The sequence below is a fragment of the Mastomys coucha genome, unplaced genomic scaffold (genome assembly GCF_008632895.1).
Source record: "Mastomys coucha isolate ucsf_1 unplaced genomic scaffold, UCSF_Mcou_1 pScaffold1, whole genome shotgun sequence".
Taxonomy (NCBI): domain Eukaryota; kingdom Metazoa; phylum Chordata; class Mammalia; order Rodentia; family Muridae; genus Mastomys; species Mastomys coucha.
In genome coordinates, this window is record NW_022196891.1 from 49847013 (window position 1) to 49855652 (window position 8640).

An 8640-nucleotide genomic window follows, 5' to 3' on the forward strand; every position below is an offset into this window, starting at 1 on the left:
CTGTCCTGGAATTCACACTGTTAACAGGTTTGTTTGTTTGTCTGTTTGTTTGTTTTTTCTTTTTCGAGACAGGGTTTCTCTGTATAGCTCTGGCTGTCCTGGAACTCACTCTGTAGACCAAGCTGGCCTCGAACTCAGAAATCCAACTGCCTCTACCTCCCAAGTGCTGAGATTAAAGGCGTGAGCCACCACCACCCGGCTGTCTGAAAATTCTTAAACGTCAAGTTTTAATGCTACCCATTCCTCCACATAAATGCCTCAAAGGCTTTCTCACTGCTATTAAAATAAACTACAAGCTCATTGCTGTGACTTAGGTTAACATGTCATGGCTCTGTCCCAACCTTATTGCTCATCCTTAATCTCTGACCTCAGCCCCAATGGCTTCCCCTCTGACCTCGGCCCAATGGCTTCCCCTCCACTCCAGCTCTTCCTTCTCACGACCTGTTCACATGCCTAAGTCCTTATTCCAGATACCTCCTTAGGAAAAATATTTCCATCCCCATCCGATATGAATGTGTGTCCCTTGTAGCTCTGAATAGCAATAGCCCTTGTGTAGTGTTGACATTATTACAATCTACAACCGTTTGTATGATTATTTGGTCATTGATACCCTGTACTGCTTCATGAAAATGGGCGCTGTATTTTTGCTCACTGTAGCTCACCCATGCCTACCACTCAATGAAAGTTAATTATCTTTTACCAGGCAAGGTTACCAAATCTAGTAGTGACTACATAGCAAGTATGCTGTGTAAATGAGTATTGAAAATAAAAATAATGTTACCTACCACCATGTAACAGATAACTCCAAAACCCAGTAGCTTACAACAATAATAGCTTCCTCTGACAGTTTTGTGGGTCAGGAATTGGGTAGTGGCTTCCTAAGGATGAGTTTCTCATGAGCTTGTAGATGGGTAGTAGTGTGGGCCATACCCAGAAGTCTTGTTGGAAGCTGGACAGCTCTCCCACAGGGACTCCCTCACATGTGGCAAGAGTGGGCCCCTCCACAGGGCTGCCTGATTGTCCTCACAAGGTGACTGCTGGCTTCCAGCAGCACAAGGCAGGAGATGCAGTGCCATTGTGACCCAACATTAGAAGTCACGTGCCATCAAGTCCACAGTTCTCATTGGTCGTCTTGGTCAGCTCTCTCTCATTCCTTATGGAAGAGGATTACACAGGAATGTGAATCTGGGAAACCGGAATGCTTGGGACCATCTTGGAAGTTGGCTACCACCAATATCTCTGTTCAGCACCTCCATATTAACACCCCTTATATATGAGACGTGTATATAAGGAAGGTAGGAAGGTACTGCGTTAGTCCATGACTCCTCACTACCTTCCTGGAAGGCTTAGTTCCCAACTTTAACCTCAGGCAATGAAAATCCTGAGGTGGCCCTCCCATACAGAAAGCATTAATTTTAATGATTAAATCATTATGCCTCGGAGCTCAGCCACATGCAAGTTTTCCCACTCATCACCTACCCAATAACACACACACATGGAGTTGAGGGAAGTGGGAGGGAGGAACAGAGGAAGGGAAGGAGGGGGGGTAATTTAAGTTTTAAGAGAGGTTTAGGATAACTTTTTTTTTCTCTAGTTCCCAGCAATCAGAGGTTTGGCCCAGCTTAGCTGAATCCTCTGGGATTAGCTAAGGGATCCTTGGGGCCACAAATACAGAATGGTTGTAGGAGCTGCTGTTAGCATCAGGGCATCCAAAGCCTGTGGCAATGCATGGGTGGTCTCAGAAATCTGTTGCCAGGGCAACAGCTGCCATATTCCCAGAATCCATTGGGCTTACCTCCCACCTTTACCTGTGTCCACTACGTCAGAACCCATATATATATACACGGGAACATTCCTCCACATCTCTCTCTCTCTCTCTCTCCCTCCTCTCTTCCTGCTACTGCCTCCTCTCTCCCTCTCAATTAAACCTCTTACACGTGGAACTGTCTGGGCCTAGTGTGTGGTATGTCCTGACACGACCTGCCGTTCTAACATATCATTTGGTGCCAAAACCCAGGAATTTGGGGTTCTGTCAGCAGCTGCTGTACTGTCCTGCAGAAGGGACCAGCAGAGATCACAACCACGTGGATTGGTCGCAGCACCAGCAACCGCGGCTGCCGTGAGTACACAAGTTCGCAGCCCCCTCAGCTGGTGGCTACGATAATCGAAGGCTTTTACCACGGAAGCTGCCACTGCTTGCTAAAGACACCACCATCAAGTTGCAGCCAAGCGGGAGCCACCCCATGCAGGACATACAAACTTCTACCATGTGAGCCGAGCCCCGCCTGGTCTATCAGGTGGGGCTAGCCTCTGCTCAGGCCCACACTTACCCATTCAGTTTCGCGTTTTCCATTTACCAGTCTGCTATAATTCTCACACAGACACCAGCATATTAATTGGTAGGATCAGTCAAGGGGAGGACCTCCAGCTTCCCAGATACGGCCTGGCCAGCCTTCCTCTGGGAATTATGGGGTTTACAGTCATGCCTCCCAGTTGACATATGTCTTAGGACTTCTGCCATTGGTTGCCCTTCCCTCTAAAGCAACTCTTGTTCCCCAATTTTTCCGGGCTCGTGCAGCCAAAAAATCCTTGGATCCAGGGTGGGTTGCTTTCCACAGCAGACCCAGGGTCTGCTGGATAGCCCCTAGGGGGTTCTTGTGACAACTTGAACCACCAGCATAGCTGATTCTTCTTGGTTTTTGGTCTGTTCTCAGGACGCTGGTATGAATAGTCCAACTACCCGCCAATGGGTGTCAGAATGTCTTCCACCATACCTCCAGGCACCCCACTGGGATGTTTCCTGGAAAATCTCAAATCTTTAACGCCTGACTTGAAAGGCATAAAAATTAATATATCTCTGCAATAAGATCTGGATTAAATATCAACTAGATGGGAATTCAAAATAGCCACTTAATGGCACCCTAGATCCAACTATTTTAAGGGATCTTAATACATACTGCCAGCGAACTGGTAAATAGAAAGAGATTCCCTATGTCTAAGCATTTATCTGTCTCCATTCCAATCCCTCCTTGTGCTCTTCTTGTTCCCCAACCCAACTTCTCTTAGCCATGAAATCTACACAACCTCCACTAGATGATGCTACAATGCTAGATCCAGCTAATGAGCCACCCCTCACTCCACCATTTATTTATTATCTGAATGAAATGAATAAAATAAAGTAAATTTCATTTTGAACTTTCATACACATTTGTACTAGTCAGACCACTCTGTGGCCTTGAGGATCATTTAGCCTGGGGACCCAGTTTAGCTATGCCAGACCTCTGACTGAAAATCACGTCTTAAGCCTCTAGGTCTCTGTCTCTCTGTGTGTATCTGTGTGTCTGTGTGTCTATCTGTCTGTCTGCCTCTGTGTTGTGTGTGTGTGTGTGTGTCTGTCTGTCTGTCTCTCTCTCTGTATCTCTGTTTCTGTCTCTCTCTCTCCCTCTCTGTCTTATGTGTGTGTGTATATGTGTATGTCTGTCTCTGTCTGTCCATCTCTCGTGTGTGTATGTGTGTGTGTCTGTCTCTCTGTCACTATTTCTGTCTCTCTGTCTCTCTCTTGTGTGTATGTGTACCTGTCCTGTCTGTCTGTCTGTGTGTGTGTGTCTCATGTGTGTGTGTCTCATGTGTCTGTCTGTCTTTCTCACTCTCTCTCTCATGTGTGTGTGTGTGGTATTGTGTGTGTGTGTGTTAATGGATAGGCAATAGGGAAACAAACTGACCTCCTGTGTGCATGCATGTGCGTGCATGTGGCTGAACCCTGAAGCACAGTAACTCATTCATTACATTCATTGTATGTGAGGGGCACCTCAGGATTGTCACCACCTCAGGTTGAAGTTGGGAGGTTAGCCTTCCAGGGAGAGTAGAGAGGCCTCAGGAAAGGATGCTTTGCCTAGAGGAACTTTTTTCCCCAACCCCTTCCTGATACCTATGCTAGAATTCTGTTGTTGTTCTTGTTGTTGTTCTTGTTGTTGTTTGTTGATGTTGTTATTTACAAAAGTTACTGAAGCCAGATTTGGTAACACATGCCTTTAATCCAGCACTCAGGAGGCTGAAGCAGGTAGATCTATGTAAGTTTGAAGCCAATCTGTTCAACATATTGAGTTCTAGGACAGCCAAGGCTATATAAAATCGAACAAAATGTTTTTCAAAAATTCTTTAGGTTTTCACTTTAGTTACACAATAGCTTGGCCATCTTTGCATATCAGCATCTATCAATCTATCCCTTTCTGTTTTTCTACCACATGTGCGTGCATGTGCATGAGTGTGCATGCATGCATGTGTGAGTGTGTGTGTACCATATATCACATCTTATTTGCCAGTTACCATTTGGATCCTTTTCCAATCTCACCTTTCACATTTGCTGGAATGTATTTGTGCATTGGCATATTTCAGTAGAACAGGCTTCTGGAAGTGGCCTGCTGATGCAGTGCATGTCACAAGTATATCTCACAGGACCTCACATGTCTCCAGGAAGCTCTTGCCAACTTCCAGAGATGATAAGGATCAGATCTCAAAACAACCAAAAGGCCAGTGAGGGCTCAGGGGTTAGAGGTGCTTTTTGGTTTTGCCTGCCAACTTGAGTTTGATCCATTGAACTTCTAAGGACTTTCTTCTGACCTCCACAAATTCATCATGGCTTATGTGAGCCTACATTCAAACACAGACATCTACACATCACATATATACAAAGAGGTAAACATATACATACGTACATATGTACATATGTACATACATATAAATTTTTATTTATTTATTTATATATTTGTTGGTTTTTAAAGACAGGGTCTCACTATGTAGCTCTGGTTGTTCTGGAACTCACTATGTAGACCAGTCTGGCCTCAAACTCACAGAGATCCACTTGCCTCTGCCTCCTAAGTGCTGGGATTAGAGGTATACACCAGTACACCTGGCACATATACAATTTTATAAAACAAAACAACAGTAGCCAAGCATGGTAACACATGCCTGTAATTCCAGCAATTGGGAGAGGGAGAAAGAGAGGAATGAAGAGAGAGAGGGAAGGAGGGAGGGAAAGAGAGGAGAGAGAAAAGGAGGGAAGGAAAAAGGGAGGGACCCTTGGCTGCATCACATTTTAAAGCCAAGCCTAGGTAACATGAGATCCTGTCTTAAAAGAATGAAATAAGCCATAAAGATCATGGCTGTGAACAAAAGCCTCAGGTCTGGACTCATGGCTCTGCTTCGTGTGCTGCTAGTCTAAGATCAGGCAGCAAGGGTTCCTAGGCCTCACTCGGGTAGTGTGAGTCCACACCACAGCAGAACAACACTGAGATGAATCCATGAAGATCAGCTCCTTACCTGGGGAAGGGCACGCCTGTGAATGCTGACTCAATGGGCCTCCCATCTGCTACATGGATTGGTGATAGATTTCCTTTCTGTGTGGATAGAGTGCGTCAGGCAGAGCCTGTAGCTGGGACAGTACCAGTGGTGGTGGAGCCTAGCCCTAAAGTCTGAACATGGATGGGCAGACGAAAAGTAGTTCAAACAGAAACTCCTAAAAACAGCTGGTACTAAAAAGTAAACTCTTACATGAACAGACGAAACTCTCCCAGGTACTAAATTGCCCTCAGGACCTCCTGTTAGAACAGCTCTGGTGGTGATAAGGGAGGATACATACTGAACAGTACTGCAATAGGTGTGTCTTAGTATGTGTGAGTTATACTTCCAGAGATGGGGGAGAGAGGACATGAAGATGGCAGGAAGGATGGGACAGAAAGAGGAGGAAGGGCAGAACAATAAGACATAGGATCCTCACAAAGCATCCACCTACTCAGCCCAAGCATACCTTTCTTCAGGGCCCCAGGGGAACAACGACATGCTGGCCTTCTGCCCCGAGTTCCACACTGTAGCAAGTAGCTGCTGCCGTTGGTCCAGAGCTCAGCATGGCACACCCACTGCTAATAGTCAGGGGTATTTTTGATGGAGTAGTAGAAAACGGGAACATCATAACAATAAAATATATGTGTTAAGTTGGCCATGATGTCACATGCTGGTAATACCAAGACTTGGGAAGTGGATGCAAGAAGGTCAGAAATTCAAAGTCATTCTTAGCTGTATAGCAAGTTCAAGTCCATCATGTGTTACATGAGACACTGGTTCAATAAATGAATAACTATCCCAGCACTCAGGAGGCAGGAAATCAGGAGTTGGAGACCAACTTGGTCTAGGTCTACATAGAGAGATCCTACCCCAAAATAAACAAACAAACCAGTAAAAAAGATTGACTTGTGTGTGTGTGTGTGTGTGTGTGTGTGTGTGTGTGTGTGTGTGTGTAAGGTATACATGTGTGGAATATGCTCACATGGTTGTGCAAAAAGTACATACTCTGGACCCCATGTGCAGAAACCAGAGGGCGGACATTGGCTGTCCCTCTATCATTCACCACCTTATCCCCTTAATCCTGTCTCTGCACCCACTCTCAAGCACTGGGGTTAAAGAAGTACCTGGCTTTTCATGTGGGTTTTAGGGATTTGAATTAAGGTTCCAATTCTTACACAGCAAGCACTCTTAACCACTGAGCCATCTCTCAGCCCCAAAAGTTACATTTTTAATTTGCAATGTAAAAAAATCATTGAGAAAATTCAGTGGGCAAAAGTACTTGCCACTAAGCTTGATTGCGGAGAGCTTTGGGGGCCATTGGGCAGAATTTGACATTGGGCCAGGACAAGGCAGGAATCTGATTTTAGTCTAGAACAAAGAAGTGGGCTTCAGGCTAGAATATGACTTTGGGTTGGGACTGGAAAGTAGACTCAGATATCTTGGTCATCCTGATAAGCCCGTAGAAACAGTGATCATGGGACTTTATTGTCTTGCTTATTCCTTAACCTAGAACTGACCTTATTACTTGCATGTAATTAAAATGGTATAAAAGCAGATTGGGAAAAAAATAAACCAGCCTCAGTCTCAGAACTGGCTGGGGTCATGCTACAGTGTTGTCTAATTGTCTTTTTCTTTGTAATCCTCGCTCCTGCCCTGGAGAACCTGTTGACTGACTGAGCAGGCTTGGTCACTTGATGAGCTGAATTCCATCCCCAGAACCTATCCACATGGTAAAAAGAGAGATAAAATTCTATAATCTAGTCCTCCAATCTCTACATGAGGAACACACACACACAAATAAATAACGTAATAAAAATGAGTATGTGCTGTTTGTATTTTGCAACTGTTCTTCATATTCCTGCAGAGAAGTAGAAAGCTGTTGTCATTTTTCCCAGAGAACTATCATGGTAGAGTCAGTTAACAAAGACTCTAAATGTGGATTTTTAAATCCCCAAGCCAGCCAGGCAGTGGTGGCGCACGCCTTTAATCCCAGCCCTTGGGAGGCAGAGGCAGGTGGATTTCTGAGTTCGAGGCCAGCCTGGTCTACAGAGTGAGTTCCAGGACAGCCAGAGAGCTATACAGAGAAACCCTGTCTCAAAAAAAAAAAAAAAAAAAAAAAAAAAAAAAAAAAAAAAAAAAAGAGTAAATTCCCAAGCCAGAGTCATTATATAACAATTAATGTATACCTTTCTGTTACTGTGTTGTTATTTCAGCTCACCTTTCTAAAGGCTAGCTATCCATTAATAACAGGGAAGGCATGGCAGCAGAAACAAAAGTGAGCTATCGTCTCAACCACGCACAGGAAGCAGAGAGTGTGAACTGGAAGCAGGCAAGAATAGAAACTCTTAAAGTCAGCCCCCAGTGACATACTTCCTCCAGCAAGGCTCAGTGTCCTAAAAGTTCCATAACCTATGCATTCAATGCCATCAAGTGGAGCCTGAGAGTTCAAATACATTGTGGGGGAGAATAGGGGGAGGCAGTCCTCATTCAAATCATCACAGTGAGACAGGATGGAATGTACCGGTGCAGCACGCTTCCTCATTCTCCAGCGTTAACTCCTCTTCCAGCCTCACTCCTGCTCTGCCTGGCCTGCCCCCACCTAAGAATCTAGACAGAAGTTGGGCCTTACCTCCTTACCCCCATCCTCAGAACCCCCTTAAAAACCTGGGTGCAGTGGCAGGCATCTGTAATCCCAACACTGCTACAGCAAAGGTGGAAAGCACAAACACCTTGTGTGCCAGCTATCCTGGGGTACACAGTGCAATACCAGAAACAAGAGACTGCCTCGACAAGGTGGAAAGAGAGAATTGACTTCCAAAAGTTGTTCTGACCTCAATGTGCTCGGTGACATACACACACACACACACAAGCACATGATAATGAGTAAGAATGAGTGTATGTATGTGTATATGTGTGTGCACAAGTGTGTGCGTGTACGTGTATACATGTGCATGTGTGTGCACGTGTGTGTGTGTGTGTGTGTGTGTGTGTGTGTGTGTGTGTGTGTGTGTGTGTGTGTGTGTGCTTCTGAGCAGGGCTCACAGGAGTGCCCTAAACACCATCTCTGTTCGAGAGTAATCAGCTTCTGAAGTGGAAGTTTCTGGTTTCTTTGGAGACTCAGTTATATCACTTGATGTTTTTCTGGAAACTGTCTAATTAGAGAATGTTTTTGCTGAAGTGAACACATGCGAGGATGTTTTGCTGAGAACAGGCACATGGTGTTTTCTGGAAGCAGCCTGGAAAAGGGGCATATGATATTTTGATAGAGTAGATGCTTGAGAGAACATGTGATGTTTGGAA

At 45.0% G+C, this 8640-nt stretch overlaps 1 long non-coding RNA gene across 1 annotated transcript in view; it reads right to left on the bottom strand.

Moving 5' to 3' along the window:
- The window catches only part of LOC116070580, an 8643-nt gene extending 7627 nt beyond the window's left edge, over positions 1 to 1016 (bottom strand). The window contains exon 1 of the long non-coding RNA XR_004110469.1: positions 786 to 1016. This is a non-coding gene — a long non-coding RNA (uncharacterized LOC116070580). The remainder of the gene's footprint in view (positions 1 to 785) is intronic.
- Between the last annotated feature and the right edge of the window lie 7624 nt (positions 1017 to 8640).